The sequence below is a fragment of the Somniosus microcephalus genome, chromosome 3 (genome assembly GCF_052327205.1).
Source record: "Somniosus microcephalus isolate GS21.2 chromosome 3, FLI_Smic_1.0, whole genome shotgun sequence".
In the NCBI taxonomy this organism is placed as follows: domain Eukaryota; kingdom Metazoa; phylum Chordata; class Chondrichthyes; order Squaliformes; family Somniosidae; genus Somniosus; species Somniosus microcephalus.
The window spans coordinates 89,254,944-89,264,744 of NC_140989.1; the positions used below are offsets into that span (position 1 = coordinate 89,254,944).

At 44.9% G+C, this 9,801-nt stretch overlaps 1 pseudogene; it reads right to left on the reverse strand.

Moving 5' to 3' along the window:
• The window catches only part of LOC147121194 (uncharacterized), a 132,992-nt pseudogene extending 124,893 nt beyond the window's left edge, over positions 1 to 8,099 (reverse strand).
• Between the last annotated feature and the right edge of the window lie 1,702 nt (positions 8,100 to 9,801).

Sequence of the window (9,801 nt, forward strand, 5' to 3'; positions counted from 1 at the left end):
TCTAAATCTTCTGTCAGATTACTGGGATGTCGATAAAGGTCATTTTCAAATCCTCTATTTCTTGGCAGCAGGAGCAAGGCAAATATCTTGTGCAGAAACTGACATGTGATGATAGATAAGAGCTGTTTTAATTTGTCATCTGTTGAAGGGCAATTAAATGATCAGACATATGCATAATAACACATAATACAACAAGAACCTCCTTGAGACTCAGAACTACAGATGCCAACTAAATAAGAAATTACCTGATTATATAATATTCCTGACTCTAACCACCGTTTTAGTTTAAACTTAGCAATATTTATAGCTCATTGCGATGGTCACTGGTTAGCTGTCTGTTAGGAATGGGAATAATCATAGCATGGGGATAATTATTGCTGAGAATGTGTGAATTTTAATTTAAGCAATGCTGATTTTATCTGAACTTTAATAAAAAGCTATATTTATAAACACTGTTGAGGATATTTTCTGAATGTCAGTAGGTTTTATGCCAGCATATTACCAACTGCATCTATATTTGTTAATTCCTGTTGATATGTTGATAGGGTGAGATGAAGTTAAATGGGAGGAGGATCGTGTGGAGCATAAATGTTGTGTATGTACCTTTAAGAGACTAAGCTGTCTCAAACTTCACAATGTAATCGCAAAAGAGGATCACCGAACCATTTGGGTCACCCTCACGATAGCAGGGTCCCAAGTTAAAATGGAATTGGATACAGGATCAGCGCTAACCGTCATGAATCGACGAGAATACGAGCGGCTATTTTCACACATACCCTTGAGAGAGACATCCGTCGTCTTGACGACGTATACGGGGCAAAAAAGTATACCCCAGAGGAAAAATAAGGGTGCCTGTCGAATACAATGGCAAGAAAATACGGAAATTGTATCTCTACATACTGCCAAATGGTGGACCACCGTTATTGGGACGGGAATGGATCAGGAAGATAAACTTAGATTGGCATTCCATTCATGCAATGACGGTGGACGGTAAAAAAGATGAAGACGTCACTCCTGGACGATTGTCAACAATCTTAGCTAACGCCAAAGAGGTATTTCAACAAGAACTGGGCACGCTTAAAGGCGTAACCGCCTCGATAAAAATAGAAGAGAATGCAGTTCCCAAGTTTTTCAAAGCAAGACCGGTATCATATGCAATTCGCCCAGCCGTCGAGGCAGAGCTGGAGAATCTGGAGAAGGCGGGCGTGTTGTCTAAGGTTGACTGGAGTGAGTGGGCGACACCCATCGTTCCTGTCATGAAGAAAACGTTAAGCAATAAGCCCGGAGAGCCAAGGAAGATTCGCATCTGTTGGGATTTCAAGGTGACGGTGAGCCCCGTCCTTCACACAGTACAATATCCTCTTCCAAGGATAGAAGACATCTTCGCCTCACTGTCTGGAGGGAAGTGTTTTACAAAAATTGACCTAGCACAAGCATATTTGCAGATGGAGGTTGAAGAGTCCTCTAGGAAGTATCTCACGATAAACACTCACAAAGGTCTTTACCAGTATCATCGATTGGTATTCGGAGTAGCATCGGCTCTGGTGATATGGCAAAGAGCAATGGAACAAGTCCTGCAAGGGATTCCGGGGACTCAGTGTTACTTGGACGACATCCTTGTAACAGGTGAAGATGACAGTGAGCACCTTAACAACCTAGAACAGGTGCTCACTAGACTACGGGAACATGGACTGCGAGCCAACCGCCCCAAGTGCGAATTTTTTAAGAAACAGATATCGTATTGTGGCCACGTGATTGATGAAGAGGGGTTACATAAGTCCCCTGACAAAATTGAAGCGGTTGTTAAGGCCCCAGCGCCTGAAAATGTGTCACAACTGAGGTCATTCCTCGGGTTGGTGAATTACTATCATAAGTTTTTGCCGAATTTGTCGACAATTCTGCACCCACTGAACGCCCTGCTACGAACGGGGGTAGCATGGAAATGGAGCGATGATTGTAAGCGTGCTTTTCAGAAGAGTAAGGACTTAATCACTTCAAGGGAAGTATTGGCTCACTACAACCCAGCACTGCCAATCAGGCTGGCGTGTGATGCGTCTCCCTATGGCATTGGGGCGGTACTGTCACATAAATTCCTTGATGGTTTAGAGAGGCCGATAACATTTGCGTCACACTCGTTAACTTCTGCCGAGCGTAACTACGCCCAGATTGACAGAGAGGCCCTCAGCCTAGTGTGGGGGATGAAGAAGTTCAATCACTATCTGCACGGTCAAAAATTTACTCTACTAACCGATCATCAACCTCTTGTCTCCATTTTCAACCCTCAGAAGGGCGTACCGATAATGACGGCACAACGGCTGCAGAGATGGTCCCTTTTCCTAGGGGCACACCAATATGACGTCGAGTACAAAAGGAACTAAACAGCATGGAAATGCTGATGGATTGTCATGCCTACCGTTGCCGACAATGGAAGAAGAAGACCTTGCAGTGGATCCAATGGAGTTATTCCACTCGACCATAGTCGAATGTCTCCCTATGACGAATGCAAACATAGAAAAGGAAACACGGAATGACCCGACACTATCACGGGTCTATGATTTAATGGTGAAGGGATGGCCAGCACATGGCGAACCACTGCTGCCAGCATTCTCGCCGAGAAGAGAACAGCTGTCAGTGTGCAGAGGAACCTTGATGTGTGGATCCAGAGTAGTAATTCCACCTAAGTTGACGGATATAGTACTCAATGAGCTTCATGAGGGTCATCTGGGTGGGGTAAAAATGAAGAACTTAGCCAGAGCGTTTGTGTGGTGGCCGAGAATCGATAGAGAAATCGAAGAGATGACCAAGAGCTGTGCAGGATGCCAGAAGGTCCAAAACGCCCCACCACAAGCTCCTCTGCATCCATGGGAGTGGCGCTCATCTCCATGGCAACGGGTGCACATTGATTTTGCTGGTCCCTTCATGGACTCGATGTTTTGAATTGCGGTGGATGCACATTCAAAGTGGCCAGAGTAATAAAAATGTCCTCAACCACCACGGAAAAAACTATCACAGTTTTGCGAACCATATTCGCCAGGAATGGGCTGCCTGAACAGATTTGCTCTGACAATGGACCACAGTTTGTGTCTGAAGAGTTCCGGAGGTTCTTAAAGAACAATGGCGTTAAGCATGACACATCTGCCCCATATCATCCAGCCACTAATGGATTGGCCGAGAGGTTTGTCCAAACATTCACGAAGGCTATCAAGGCAATGTGTAATGAAGATATACCCCTACAACACAAGGTGGACAACTTCTTGTTTGCCTACCGGAATGCGACACATGCGGTTACCAACCAAACCCAGCCATGAGGTTCTTCAATCGAAGACTACGATGTCGCTTGGATTTGGTTAAGCCAAACGTCCGAAGAGATGTGGAGAACAGGCAGTTTCAGAATATGAATGAAAGGCCGACCAGGAGTTTTAAGATAGGTCAACCAGTTTTGGCCCGGGACTACCGCACTGAGAAATGGCAGCCAGGAACGATTTGTACACGGCAAGGACCTCTCATGTATACCGTGGACATTGGAGAGAGCATTGTAAGACGCCATGCTGACCAGATTCTAGAGTCAATGGAAAACGTCAACTCCACACCACGATCTGATACACCTGGCAATGAAATCGACGTACCAATTGCAGCTACCGCAGAATCGGTGATATTGGAAGCAGATGAACCAAACAACGACATTGATCTCGACTCAACATTGCCAGAAGAACCTGATACCCCAAAGAGGCGTTATCAAGACAGAATCAGGAAGCCTCCTCAAAGACTGAACTTATAATTGCTTAAACTTAACCAATGTATCTAGCAACCGTGATTGTGATTGTAATTAGTTATCATTTAGTTGTTAAATGAATGTTATGTACTGTTTATCTAAAAGGGGAGGAATTGTTGTGTATGTACCTTTAAGAGAATAACTGGTCTCAGACTGCAGTACCGGCAGTGACCACCCCTGTATAAAAGGCGCTAGAGAGCCTCTGTTTGTTAGTTTCACTATTGACTTCCACCAGTAAAGACTTGTTTGTTTTCACTCCTGCTGGTCCGTGTCTCAATCATTCACGGACTTAACAATAAACACCAGCATAGATCAGTTGGGCTGAATGGCCTGTTTCGGTACTGTAAATTCTATGTAATTATATGTAATATACAAGTTATACAACACTTTCCAATATGGGTTCAACACAGCATAATATAGTTTGCACCAGTGGATCAAAAATATCAGCTCTCCTGCCCGTCGTGGTGAGAGTGTTAAAATTCCCCCATTGTAACTGTTTCAGTCCACACAACAGAGAGGTGGATTCCTCACTTTGTTGGACATGTTGGAGCAGAAGCAGAAGAAACAGAAGACCTGTAACTATTCTAGGCAGTGTCACTGCCACAGAGAGCAGAGTCACCTTAATCTCACCAAGGAGCATGCGGATATGGGGTGAAATTCAACTTCAGCTGGGGTGAAAAAGAAATCGGCTGCCAGTTATACAACCCACCTGATTTTCCTTTCCATTGGCGGAGTTGAAATTTCACCCCCTATGTCTGACCAAGGTAAGTTGTGCCGTTTCCTGAAACCAGATCAACTACTGAGCAACATTGGCATCGGCTATAATAGCAATAAACATAATGGAACTTTTTTGCCACAGGCTCCTTCAAGGCAAAGGCTTAACAAGAATCAGCCAGCCTGTGGTTCACTGATGTATAAGGTCACAGGTTCACAGTTTTGACATGTTGGTGACTACATTAAATTCAGCACCTGACTGCAGCCAAAGCAGGAGAAGCACACAGGGTTTTTTGAAAGATGTGTCATTTCAAGGGTACTGCATCTCATGTCATTCATCAACGCAAAATGATACCACTCTATGAATATGCAAATGAGCTGGGACCATTGCCAAAGAATTCTGCATGGCACTGCATGATTTCCAAGGAATGTCGACAACAACATGTCTCCAGGGGATCCTAGGTTCTTCATTTACTCCAGAGTGATAACAAGTTAAATAGAGGTTCCTCAGAGACATGTTACTTGTTTGAAATGTGGGTCATGGCACTTCTATGCAACCTTTGTAGCCCTCAGCAAATAGCACGTGTATGATGCAGGGTCCTCACTGGGCAGACATTTGTAATGATTTATGGTGCAATGGCTGGTCAAACCTATTGGAAAGCAATTGCATAGATAAGGTTTGCAATTTTAATTGTACAAACCTGGAGTTTGTTCTCTCCTCCAGGATATTTATCAACCATGTATCCCTGTACTGACTCTCATCTGATGACTTCCATTATAGGGGTTGAGATCCACCCATCCGTCCTTGGTTGCAAGCTGCTTTTTCTGTATAGAGAAGAAAGAATATACATTAAATGAACAGAGATTTTGTTCTATGTATTTTAGGTGGCAGCACAGTTTAATTTATTGTAAAAACTTACTGTAAAGTACCTTGTCTACAGAACCTTTGAGAGAATGATTAATGGCTAACTCAGTGTATTGTAATTATCAACTGTCGGGAGATCCATTTCCAAGTGCATGCCAGCGGCAGGGAACTTTGCCTCTTGGTAGTGCACAGCAGAAGAGACACGTTCTGCCTGTGATTTTCCATCCACTTTGTTTCCCTGCTGCCAGCGCCGACTCAGAATAATCTTCCTCAGCCACACGTTTCTAGGTTATCCTGCATGATCCTGCTATACTAGCTCTCGAAAGTCTTCATTACTTCACTTTGTGTTTCAATTACAGCAATTTACTGGATGAACTCAAGTTAAGTATACTAAGGCGGGAATGTCTACCCCTGACACACGGGTAGTGCGCTGGGAAACTCCCGACTGAGTGAGCATTACTCCAAAAACCCCACCAGAAGAAATGGCTGATTAACCGATGGGGAATGGAAGAATCGGATAGCTAGCACTGCTGGTTCTCACTGTGGGAACAGTGACACCTGCCTCCTGCTCCCAGCAGTGCTACTGTTCCTCTCCAGTCAGTACCTGCAGGATCACTGATTCCTGGGACTGGAAGGGGACTGCAGCACTGTTAGGAGAGAGAAGATAGAAAGAACTTGCATTTATATGGCACCTTTCATGACTTTGGGATGTTCCAGAGCACATCACAGCCAATGAATTATTTTTGAAGTGTAGTCACTGTTGTAACATAGGGAAGCACGGCTTCAAATTTGTATACAACAAGGTTCCGCAAACAACAATGAGACGCATAACCAGATAATCATTTTAGTGATGCTGGATAAGAGATGAATATTGGGCAGGAGACACCAGGAGAACTCCCCTACTCTTCTTCAAATAATGCCATGGGATCTTTTATGTTCACCGGAGAAGAAAGCTGGAACCTTGGTTTAACATCTCATCCAAAAAACGGCACCTCCGACAGTGCAGCACTCCCTCAGCACTGCACTGGAGTGTCAGCCTAGATTATGTGCACAAGTCTCTGGAGTGGGGCTTGAACTTACAACCTTCTGACTCAAAGGAGAGAGTGCAAACACTAAGTTAAGGTTGACACCAGTGTGAGAGGCATGTTGCAGCCCACTTGCTGTGCTACCTGTCTGATTTTTAAAAAAAATCAAAATTGCCAGTTTAATGTTTTTTTTAACATGGTAATTACTAATTTTTACTAACAGTTCCAGAATTTAAACACTCACTGTCACTGAAGCCCTGCAGCCAAGTTTAGTGTCAGAAACATTCCAGGTGCAAAACCTGGCAATAATTGTTACACTGTTGACAACAGCTGTATGTGTGAAATTAGCAGTCTATACTGAGCAGGAGAAGAGACTGGCAAAGTAAACAGGATTAGAATAATTTACACATGGAAGAGACACAGAGAGCTCTTTGATTGTTTTATCCCCACTGCTGAATCAGTTATTTCTCAGAGGCGAGTTTTTCCAGAGGCAGACATTCTTTGTTAATAGTGCTCACTTCACTCGTGTAACTCCGTGCTGGAGAGACGGCGTTCAAGCTCAGACAGCCCAAATCAGAGCAACCAAAGCAATAAAAGGTGCTTTTATATGCCATGAGCAGCTTCTGGAGACTAGTGCAAAACCAACATCTCAACACCTCTACGATAGCAAAATACTGCAGATGCTGGAAATCCGAAATAACAACAGATGTTGCCTGGCCTGCTGAGTTTTACCAGCATTTTCTGTTGTTATCTCAACACCTCTGTTCGTCCTTGCCTCCCCCATTTACACGCAGCCTGTTGCTATGCTCTATCAACTGCTGGACAAAAATGGAACCAATGGTTCTGGTAGCAGTGCACGACACATGAAAAAGTGGATAGCCACTGGTGCAAGAAGAACGTAAGAGAAGTAACCAATTTCAGCTTTAGAAACATTCAAGGTGCGAAACTTGAAATAATCACTAAACCGGTGAGAAAAACACTCGTTTGCCATCAGCTGCAGTTTTCATATGTAAAAACACCAAAAGGATCACACAGGGCTACTGAACCTGAGCATACAATACCACCCCACCTCCCACCCCTCACCAGACTAAAGACTAGATACCAATAGACTCTAACCCCACCCACCCAAACCACACTACAAAGTCTTGTGTAGCCCTTCCTAATCAAGCCCTTAGTGCAGTGGTTACCAGTAATGCTGCGGCTAACTCGCCTATTTGCCTGAACCAAAATGTTGCTTCCTTTTCCCACCCATGGTTATAAGGATAAATGGGAGAGAGTAACAAGAAGGGAAAGGAGCAGTAAGAAATACAACAGCGAGGGAGGACAGAGACAACAGTGAAGAAGGTAAGAAGGGAGAGAGAAAGAAGTGAAGGAGGTGGAAATAACATTGTCCATGGACTCCAAGAAATGCAGAATAGATTGGGAATTCTGCCTTGTTCAGAAGTATAGTAATTTAATCATATCTGGCCCGGACACTAGTTGTGACACATAATCTGTTCCACTGTTACTGTACTAAGGTACTCAAGCAAACTTGTCTAACAACTGTGACATATTTTTATTGACATCAGTGGTTGACATACCTACATATAGATGATCTTTCTTCCTGGTCATCCTCATTTCTCTTCTTGGTACTTTCTTCAAGAGAGGTGTCTTCATTTGGATATCCTTCCAGGTTCTGTGGGTATATAGCCTTGTGTTCATAGTGAGGCTGGTGGTTATTCATGCCTGCACAATGCCCCGGTTAATGGTTGTGTTGGAGCAGTGGCCTTAAAAATGGTTCTATAAACCAGGCTGGTGTCAGGAGTGGTGAGAGCGGAGACTCAGTGAGTATTTAAACTCACTTTCGCGGGCTTTCTTTCACAGGCCATTGTCGGGAGCGGAGACTCAGTGAGTATTTAAACTCACTTTCACGGGCTTTCTTTCACAGGCCATTGTCGGGAGCGGAGACTCAGTGAGTATTTAAACTCACTTTCACGGGCTTTCTTTCACAGGCCATTGTCGGGAGCAGTGAAAGTGGAGACTCAGTGAGTATTTAAACTCACTTTCACGGGCTTTCTTTCACGGGCTGGTGTTGGGAGCAGTGAGACCGGAGACTCAGTGAATATTTAAACTCACTTTCACGGGGTTTTTTCACAGGCCAGTGTCGGGAGCGGTGAGAGCGGAGTTTCAGTGAGTATTTAAACTCACTTTCGCCGGCTTTCTTTCAGAGGCTTACCAATCTCGCAGACCGGCAGCAGCGTTCCAGAGCCACGTCACGATTCAAAACGTGACGTGGGCAGGAGGGAGCAGCTGATTGGGTAAGTACGGCCAGGTGAGTATTTATACTTCTCTATAGTTTGACAGTTAAGGTTCATAGGGGGAAAATTCACTTTAAGAGGGCGCTAATGGGGCACAAAGCAACCAACCCCCCAGGCGCGGCGATGTTTGCGCTGCTCGCGAAATTAACTAGACATTTTGTGGCGGCACTATACACTACCACCACAATCTCCTGCGCCGGCAGATCGTGACGTCAGTCGAGTGCGCAATGCCCCGGTAGCGCCCCGGACTGGATATTGAGTGGCGTCCCCTGCCTTACCGCCTGCCACTAGCAACGACAGGTTGAGGAGTGCGTTTTGCAGTCAGGAAGGGACTGGGGGAGCGCTAATTAAAGGCGACCGCTTCCTGCCTTTTTTTGTTGGTGACAATTTTGCACCACGCATTCTGAGAGAGAGAGAGAGAGAGACTTCTGGAGAGATGCAACACTGTGTGAAGGAGTTTTGCATACTGAGCATCACTTTGCAGGTTCATTTTGATTTGCCCTTCCTTGTATCTATTTAGAAGGGACTGTGGGGGCTGCACTCTGAGCTCTTTCCCTGGGTCTCTCCATTGTTCTTTCCAGCAGATTTGATGTACAAGCCTCTCCACGCTGAGATTCAAGGCTGCAATGAGCAGGATGTGGATGGAGAGCAAGATCAAGCCTCCCCTTTAAGATGAAAACAGAAAATGCTGGAGAAACTCAGCAGGTCAAGCAGCATCTGTGAAGAGAGAAACACAGTTAATGGTTCAGGTCGATGACCATTCATCAGAACTCCCCTTTAAGAATTGGCCGGTGCCAGTGTGTTTGTGTTCTATTGCTGACTGACATCACATGAGCTTCGCCAGCGCTCTGAGGTAGCGCCGCGCTCCTTGGCCTTTGCGCCTTAAGACAGATGTGAAGCACCTGATTTAGCGCTCCAATCACTTCCAGGGGCGATAAAAACCAAGTTTGCTGTCGGAGGCAATAATTAGCGCCAGGCACTAAACTTTGCGCACGGCCACTAATGGCACCCCAAATGGGGCGATACTGAATTTTCCCCCCATAGTTTGTAAAGTTTAGAAGGTCTTAATTTTGTGGTTATAGTTTCTAAGGTCTCTGTTGTGTAGTGGGGAGTGGTAGTAAACAAGGG